The 9027-nt window shown below is 43.8% G+C and overlaps 1 pseudogene; it reads left to right on the top strand.

Moving 5' to 3' along the window:
* The first annotated feature begins 345 nt into the window (after window positions 1–345).
* On the top strand, window positions 346–1251 carry LOC143716479 (olfactory receptor 51I2-like; annotated as a pseudogene).
* The last annotated feature ends 7776 nt before the right edge of the window (window positions 1252–9027 follow it).

Below are 9027 nucleotides of genomic sequence, written 5' to 3' on the forward strand. Positions count from 1 at the left end.
CTTGCTTCAGTCTTATCAGAAGCTGACGCGCTTGTGTTTTGGGGTGCTTATATAGTTTCCTGGTCGATGACGTCACCCGCCTATGACGTTCCGTCTCGCCATTGGACTGATTTCATACGTGCTTCATGACGCACTCACGCAGGGGCGTTCTCAAAGCGTTGTCACGCAGCGTCTCGTTCCCTACAGGGAACTAGGGTTACATACGTAACCAGAGACGTTTTTCTTAGACTGTGTTGAATTATTACTGTGCTAACCATTAATTTAATTGAATGATTATTCATATGAACTTTGTTTGCTCTCTTCCTCAGATCAATGAAAGTTGTCCTTGTGTAAGGAAAATGGAAAATGGAACATTTTTACTTCATATTGTTTGAAAATCTTGGGTGCATAAGATATGCTTTCTTCACTTTAGGGTTTATTTTTTACTGTGCTGTGATATACTTGAATGTTCTTATTATTCTTGTTATAATTCTGGAGAAGACATTGCACAAGCCCATGTACATTTTGATGTCATGCTTGTCCGTCAACTCTGTATATGGCACGGTTGGCTTTTTTCCAAGGTTATGGACAGACCTGCTCTATGATACACATAGAATCACCTATAAAGCATGTCTCATACAGAGTTTTGTCATTTACCTATTCAGCTTTTGAACTTACAATATTGATGTTAATGGCATTTGATAGGTTTGTTGCAATCAGTAAACCTTTGCATTACTACAACATAATTACCACACGGTTTCTAACTTGTCTAATAGTTATAGCATGGCTTTATCCAATTACTTTTATTGGTATTGATGGTCTTTTGACTGCAAGGCTGACAATCTGTGGTAACAAATTGCTAAAGGTGTACTGCCACAACTATGAAATTGTCAAACTCTCATGTGTGAACAATACTATTAATAATATTTATGGCCTGATTGTAACTATCACAACAATTTTTATCCCGTTGAGTTTTATACTGTATACCTATGTCAGAATTATTATAATCTGTCAAAGAAGCACACGAGAGTTCAGGAGCAAAGCATATAAAACTTGTATTCCACACATGGTGATCCTTTTATATTTCTCAGTTGCTTTTTTTGTGAGCTCACTTTGAGTCGATTTATGAATGGGGAACTTCCTATAGCCATGAGTATTGTCATTTCACTTGAATTTATTGTTATACCACCCTTTGTAAACCCTATTGTTTATGTTCTAAACTTTCCTGAAATCCGCAAAAAAAATAGGCATCTTATAAAAGCCTCCAAATAGTCTGCTTTGTTTCTGTTGTAATACTGTAACAGAAACCAAATTTAAAGAAATGTAAAGATAATTCTTCAATCATGCAGTCACTCACCTTCTAGTTGTGAGTGATTCCCAAATGTGATAGTTTTCACATTTCTGAATTCTATACAGATTTCCTTTAAATGTATCTTTAAATCTTTAAATTCCTCAGTGAATACATTTTTTGTGGAAAATTTGTATAAGGGATTTAGAAACACAATCAGAGAGTAACTTTCTTAATTGACTGAATAAAGGGACCATCCATAACATATGAGCTCAGATTAATAAGTTTATATATAGAATATAAGCTTCCATGAAATATGTTAAACATGATAGACTGTTAGTGTCAGTAATTCTTTATAAGTGTGTTGTTTAAAAATAATAATAATAAAATAATTGTCTTTTTCAAACTTGTGTAAAATTGTTTACATTTTGTTATTCTGCATGCAAAGCATTACATTGTCAGACTGAACTTGGCTTATTTTTTTATAAATAACAATTTAAGAATACATTTTGAGAGGTTCAAACAATAGCTTTCAAAATACTTTATATCGAATAATTACAAATTGTGATATTTGGTGTAGTTATATATTGTTAATAGAAATAATAATAATAAAAGTGATTCAGTGTCAGAATACTAACACTGTTCTGTTTATAACCAGCTTGCAAAGATGAAACCAGTGTAACATGTATGTTCTGTTTCTCTTCAGTTTTTAGTGTTTCTGTGTGCCTCAGTTTTTCCATAATGATCTCAGTGTGTGTAAAAAAAAACAAAAACAAAAACACTAAATTGTTTTGTGAAAAAATGGGGTCTAGAAACTATTGTCACGTTCTGATGGTGTTTAGTTTCATTTTAATGGGCTTTTACTTTGTGTGCAAAGAGCCCATTGTGTATTCATCTCCTGTTTATAACAAATAAGTATTCTCATTTATGTAGTGATAGTCGCAGCACCTAATTAGCTGGTAGAGTGTGGTGAGTGTTTTCCACATATAATCTTATATAGTTCTGTTTTATTTGTTTCATCGTTCGGTAAAAGCAAGTGGCATGCAATAATTTATGAATCAAATAAAATGTTTTGTTCTCACTCTCTTTGCTATACGTGACAGAGTATAAGAGTTACACTAAAATATGTGGATATATTTTTTATACTGTTCAATTATTAAGATCTTTCTGAAGATTTTATATTGAGATAATTCCTGAGTTCCCATTTGAAAGGAATTCTCGGGTTACAAATATAACCATGGCTCCCTGAGACGGGGCACAAGACACTGCGTCTTAAAGACGCTATCATCGTGCGCGACATCTAAACCTCATGTCTAAACATGACAATCTCAATGGCCTATGGCGTCATTGCCGATACGACTGAGAGTATAAGATGGCACCTGTTGGTAGGCATACCTGAGGCATGGCAACGAGGCACAACGATTCCACTTCTCAGGGAATGAAACGGACAAGATCCCTTTTAAATGGGAACTCGAACTGCATCTGGAAGATGCTATGTGGAACACATCCTGAGGGGAGTGACTGCCACATCAGCTGTTTTGAAGCACTAACACAATGAGCAGAAACGTCTCTGGTTACGTATGTAACCCTGGTTCCCTGAAGGGAATGAGACGCTGCGTGAAAACTCTGTGGGAACGCCCCTGCGTGAGTGCGTCATGAAGCACGTATGAAATCAGTCCAATGGCGAGACGGAACGTCATAGGCGGGTGACGTCATCGACCGGGAAACTATATAAGCACCCCAAAACACAAGCGCATCAGCTTCTGATAAGACTGAAGCAAGTGCTCACGGGCATGCTGGGAGTATGGCACAGACACGCAGCGTCTCGTTCCCTTCAGGGAACTAGGGTTACATACGTAACCAGAGACGTTCCCTTTCAGGGAACTCAAGCTGCGTGAAAACGCTGTGGGAACGCTAATACCAACGTCGCCATACGAGCAAGTGTCCGTCATGTGTAGTCAAGGCGCACATTCGGACGAAAGCACCTGCGCCCCTGGAGTGGAGCTATAGTCAAGATGGTAAAACTTTACGAATGTGTGCGGTGAGGACCAGCCTGCCGCATCGCAAACGTCCTGAATTGATACTCCTGACAAAATAGCCTTAGAGGCAGCCATACTCCTAGTAGAGTGAGCTCGTACAGCCACGGGTGAAGGCTGACCAGCCCACTCGTAAGCAAGTGAGATGGCCTCGACCACCCACTTGCTCATCCTCTGCTTAGACGCACGACACCCCTTTTTGGGTGCTTCAAAGCAAACAAACAACTGTTCAGATTTCCTCCACAGGGCAGCTCTGTGGACGTAAGCATCTAAAGCCCTATTTGGGCAGAGCAGATTAAGCTTCTCCTGGTCCGACGTCAGAAAAGGAGGAGGACAGAAGGCTTGCAGTACAATAGGCCTAACAGTATTAGTTTGGACCTTAGGAACATAGCCTAGGATGGAGGATGGACATTTCTAGGACGGAGAAAGGCTTTTACCATGCCGGGCATGAATTACAAGCACGAGGGAGAGACCGATAGAGCTTGAATATCTCCTATTCTTTTTAATGAAGAGATAGTAAGAAGATAGTTTTTAGAGTAAAGAATTTCTCAGAATCTTCTTCAATGGGCTCGAACGGTGCTAGCGAGAGACCTTTTAGAACAACCGCAAGGTCCCAGGTCGGCACCCTCTTGCGAACTGCTGGCCTCAGCCTCAAAGTGCCACGAAGGAAACGAGTTACAAGTGGGTGTCTCCCGAGAGAGGCTCCACCTAAAGGGACGTGGTAAGCAGATATGGCCGCCATGTACACCTTCAGTGTGGGGTGGGATAACCCTGTGGAGAAACCCTCCTGAAGGAATTCCAGCACTACACCCACCGGGCAGTTAACTGGGTCCAACTGGTGTTCCCCACACCAAGAGGTGAACATCTTCCACCTCAAGGCATATAATTTCCTAGTGGCCGGAGCTCTGGAGTGGAGGATGGTCTCCACGACCTCAGTCGAGAGACCAGATTCTATGAGCTGGGCCCCCTCAGAGGGCCAAGCCCACAACCTCCATAGTTCTGGGCGGGGGTGAAGGATCAATCCATTCGCCTGAGAGAGAAGGTCCCTCCTGATCGGAATCTGCAGAGGAGAGCCGTCGAGGAGAGAAATTAGGTCCGCAAACCAAACTCGGGCCGGCCAGTACGGGGCTACCAACAGTAGACTGACCCCGTCCCGGCGAACCCTTTCCAGAACTCCTGGGAGCAGAGCAATCGGGGGAAATGCGTACAGACGTGACCTCGGCCATCCCTGTACCATAGCGTCCAACCCCAGAGGGGCTGGATGGCTTAGAGAGAACCACAGTGGACAGTGTGATGTCTCCTTGGATGCAAATAGGTCAACCTCGGCACGCCCGAAATGTTTCCATAGGAGCTCCACCACCTCAGGATGGAGTCTCCATTCCCCGGGCCTCGGCCCCTGCCCCCTGATTTAATACCCCGGGATATAAATCACCCTCAATGAAAGAAGCTTCCCTTGGGACCATAGAAGGATCTGGCGAGCCAGCTTGTATAACGGGCACGAACGCAGACCCCCATGATGGTTTATATAAGAGACCCCCTTAAACCACCTGACCGGACAAGAACATGATGACCTCTCAGGTCTGGGAGGAAGTGTTTCAGAGCATGAAACACCGCCAGCATTTCTAGACAATTTATATGCCATTGGAGATGATGGTCCTGCCACAGACCCTGAGCTGAGCGACCACTCATGATCGCCCCCCAGCCTGTGAGAGAGGCATCCGTCATTAGTGTTACACGACGACATGGAGCCCCCAACACAGGCCCTTGGGACAGGAACCAAGGTTTTTTCCACATAGCCAGGGCGCGAAGACACTGTCGCGTGACCCTGATCATGCGGAGCGAGTTTCCCCTCGGGAAGAACCCCTTGGCCCTGAGCCACCACTGCAGCGGTCTGTACAGCAGGCCGCAAGGTATCACGTTGGACGCTGCTGCCATCAGACCCAGAATTCTCTGATATTCTTTTACAGTAAGTGACTGGCCTAGCTTTGCCTGTTTGACGGCTAAGAGAATCGAAGCTATACGAGCAGGAGACAGACGTGCCTGCATCGTCGTAGAATCCCAAACCACACCCAGAAAAGTGGTCATCTGTAATGGAGAAAGCACACTCTTCTTGGCGTTGAGCCTCAACCCCAACTTTTTGATATGGGCGAGCACGACATCTCGATGCCGAATCACCTGATGCTCCGATTGAGCTAGAATCAACCAATCGAAGATATAATTTAAAATGCGGATGCCCTGGAGTCGCAGCGGAGCCAGAGCTGCATCCATGCATTTCGTGAAAGTTCGGGGAGACAGTACTAGGCCGAACGGAAGAACCCGATATTGGTACGCTTCGCCCCCGAAAGCGAACCTCAGGACCTTCCTGTGTTGTGGAAGGATGGAAATATGGAAATATCTGCCAACATTTCTACTAAGGGTACCAGTCTCTCAAGACTGGCCTCTGGAATATTTTGAGTGGCAGACACAGTGCCCTGTAACGGCGCACCGGCAGGGAACAACTGGTCTGACCGCTCTGGACCACTCCTCAGAGTGGGCGAGCATCCCTCGGAAAAGCGCTCGCTGGGACCGTCTTCGCCCCGGCGCGCAGGCGGGGTTGGCAGAACGGGCCCCTGAGGGCACAGAGAGAGAACGGGCGCCGTCTAATGCGGCGAACACCCTCCCCTCTCGGTGGGGAACACCCTCAGCATCCTGGCGCTTTTGGCGTCAGGACCTCTTCTTTGATGAGGCCTTCTTGGCAACGATAACTGTCCTCAGACCAGCCCTGCCCCTAGACGACCGCGTCTGAGAGCGCCGCATCTCGTCCCAGTTTTGCTGAGGAGGAGCACGAGACGCGACGCTCTGTTTTTGTTGCGCCCTGTGTGAGGAGCTACTCGACGCCCAGCAGCCCCGGAGACATGAACACGGAGGGGGAGAAATTTCTGGAGCGCCGCCCCCTGCTTTTTCTCTTCCTGAAACCTCTCGATGACCGAATTTACTGAGTCACCGAAGAGGCCAGCAGTTGAAAGCGGGGTGTCCGGGAGAAAAGATTTTTCCTTTTCTTTCATGTTGGATAAATTCAACCATAAGTGTCTCTCCGTTGCCACCATGGCTGCCATAGAACGGCCCACTGATTTGGCCGTCTCCTTGGTGGCACGGAGAGATAGATCTGCTGCCGGACGTAATTCTCGAATTACGTCAGCACTAATTTCATCCCCCTCACTCATATCTTTTAATAGGTCTGCTTGATAGGCTTGTAATATCGACATAGTGTGTAAGCATGCTGCCGGTTCACCTGCCGCCGAGTAAGCTTTGCCCACTAAAGCCGAGGCGTTTCTTCATGGCTTGGTGGGCAATGCCGGTGTCTTAAATGGCGATGCCGTATCTGGAGATAGATGACTCGCTAACGTTTCTTCAGCTTTAGGCATCGCCCCATAACCATAATTCTTAGCCCCAGAAATTTTAGAATAAACAGAAGTTTGCTGGCTAAATATTCTGGAAGACACTGGTCTTTTCCATGACCTCGACACCTCGGTGTGGAGATCAGGAAAGAACGGAAGACACCGGCGTGGAGGTGCAGCACCTGAGGGCAGAAATCTTTCATCTAGTTTACTCTTTGAACGAGATTCCTGTCTATCAGCTGGCCACTCGATGCTTAATTTTTCTACAGCACGAGTGAGTACCTCCATAAGCTCCTCACTAGCAGGACACTGAAGTGACGAGTCCCCAGTCTCTGCTGTATCAATACTTTCAACATCCAGTTCCTCAGAGCTGGATAATTGAAGTGATGGTGCCTCAGCCCGGGCGGAAAAAACCGCAGCGCATGCTTCCGAACCTGGATCTGAGGCACTGGATCTACCAGGTAAGGGCTGAGATAAGGCAGAGCCCGTCTCAATCCCCGCTGATAGATTCATTTGTGATCCCCACGATTGAAGCCTTCGCTGTGCCTTGGCAGCAGCGGGAACCGAACCGCGGGGAGCGCGCACCGAACCACTCTCCTCGAAGAGGGCTCAGCTCGGCGGGAGCGTAGCGTTTTTATGGACAAACGCTCGCAATGCTCACAATCAGCTCCCTCGAAAGCTGACTGGGCATGCTGCACTCCCAAACAAACAACACACAGATTGTGTGTGTCCCCACCCGTAATATAACGTGGGCAGGGATGAACACACTTCTGAACTGCTGTTCGCTCGCCATGATATATATTGTCTCTTTTATAGTTTATATATATATATATATATATATATATATATATATATATATATATATATATATATATATATTAGGGCTGGGTAAAAAATATCGATTTCTCGATTTTAATCGATTCTCATTTTACGAACCGATATCGATTCTTAAATCCCAGGAATCGATTAGTCATCCTGTTTTCAGTTGATGAATGAATGGAACACTGTAGCGCGCATCCCATCCAATAAACGCAATAATCTTTGTGCTTTGTTACTATTGATATGAAACAAAGTCTCAGATTTAAAATTACGTCCATTTTCTTACGAAATTCAAAAACATAAATACCGTTTTGGCGCTGTGGCGTGAGATCGCTCTGGCGCAGCTCAAGAGAAGCAGCAGCGCCGAGCACACATAATCTTCTCTTCCGCCTTAATATTACCAGATACAGCGTGAAATAAACATGAATGAGCATCTGAAAGTGTGTTAAAAGATAGAGTATAACTTATCGAAATCCTTGTTGTCACATGGAATCGCTCAATCATTGTTTCAACCGAGGAAAGACGTCAGTGAAACAGATTTTAAACTGTCATGTAACGTCACATTTACCTCAGAAAAAACATATCCAGTGACCATGAACTCGTTAGTCAGCTAGACAAATTAACTCTAGAGAGGAGCATTTTGCTAAATATATGCACCATATTACATATGCATTTTATGTTATTTTATAATTATTTTATGTTTTTCAATATTTAATGCATGTTTGAATAAATCTGGCAAGTTTTTATGACAGCCACCATTTAAATATTTATATTTCATATAACTTTATTATTAGAAAAATAAATAAAAGTGTAATTGTTTGTATACAAATCAGTAAATCTTTACCTTTAATATTAGGCTTTAGTAGGCTAATGAAACAATGTTAATGATACAACTGACTCCCATAGTTTACAGCATTGGTTAAGAGATTTGTTTTCCTTGAGAAAATTTGCCATGTATTGTACCTGATATCCAAAATAATCAATATTGAATCGAATCGAATCGTAATCGAAATCGAATCGAATTGCAAGCTTGTGAATCGAAATCGAATCGAATTGTGAAATTTGTGTCAATACCCAGCCCTAATATACAGGTCCTTCTCAAAAAATTAGCATATTGTGATAAAGTTCATTATTTTCCATAATATAATGATAAAAATTAAACTTTCATATATTTTAGATTCATTGCACACCAACTGAAATATTTCAGGTGTTTTATTGTTTTAATACTGATGATTTTGGCATACAGCTCATGAAAACCCAAAATTCCTGTCTCAAAAAATTAGCATATTTCATCCGACCAATAAAAGAAGTGTTTTTAATACAAAAAAAAAAGTCAACCTTCAAATAATTATGTTCAGTTATGCACACAATAGTCAATACTTGGTCGGGAATCCTTTTGCAGAAATGACTGCTTCAATGCGGCGTGGCATGGAGGCAATCAGCCTGTGGCACTGCTGAGGTGTTATGGAGGCCCAGGATGCTTCGATAGCGGCCTTAAGCTCATCCAGAGTGTTGGGTCTTGTGTCTC

This window comes from Siphateles boraxobius, unplaced genomic scaffold (genome assembly GCF_051911475.1).
Source record: "Siphateles boraxobius isolate OS27281-9 unplaced genomic scaffold, OSU_SipBor_1 6, whole genome shotgun sequence".
NCBI lineage: Eukaryota > Metazoa > Chordata > Actinopteri > Cypriniformes > Leuciscidae > Siphateles > Siphateles boraxobius.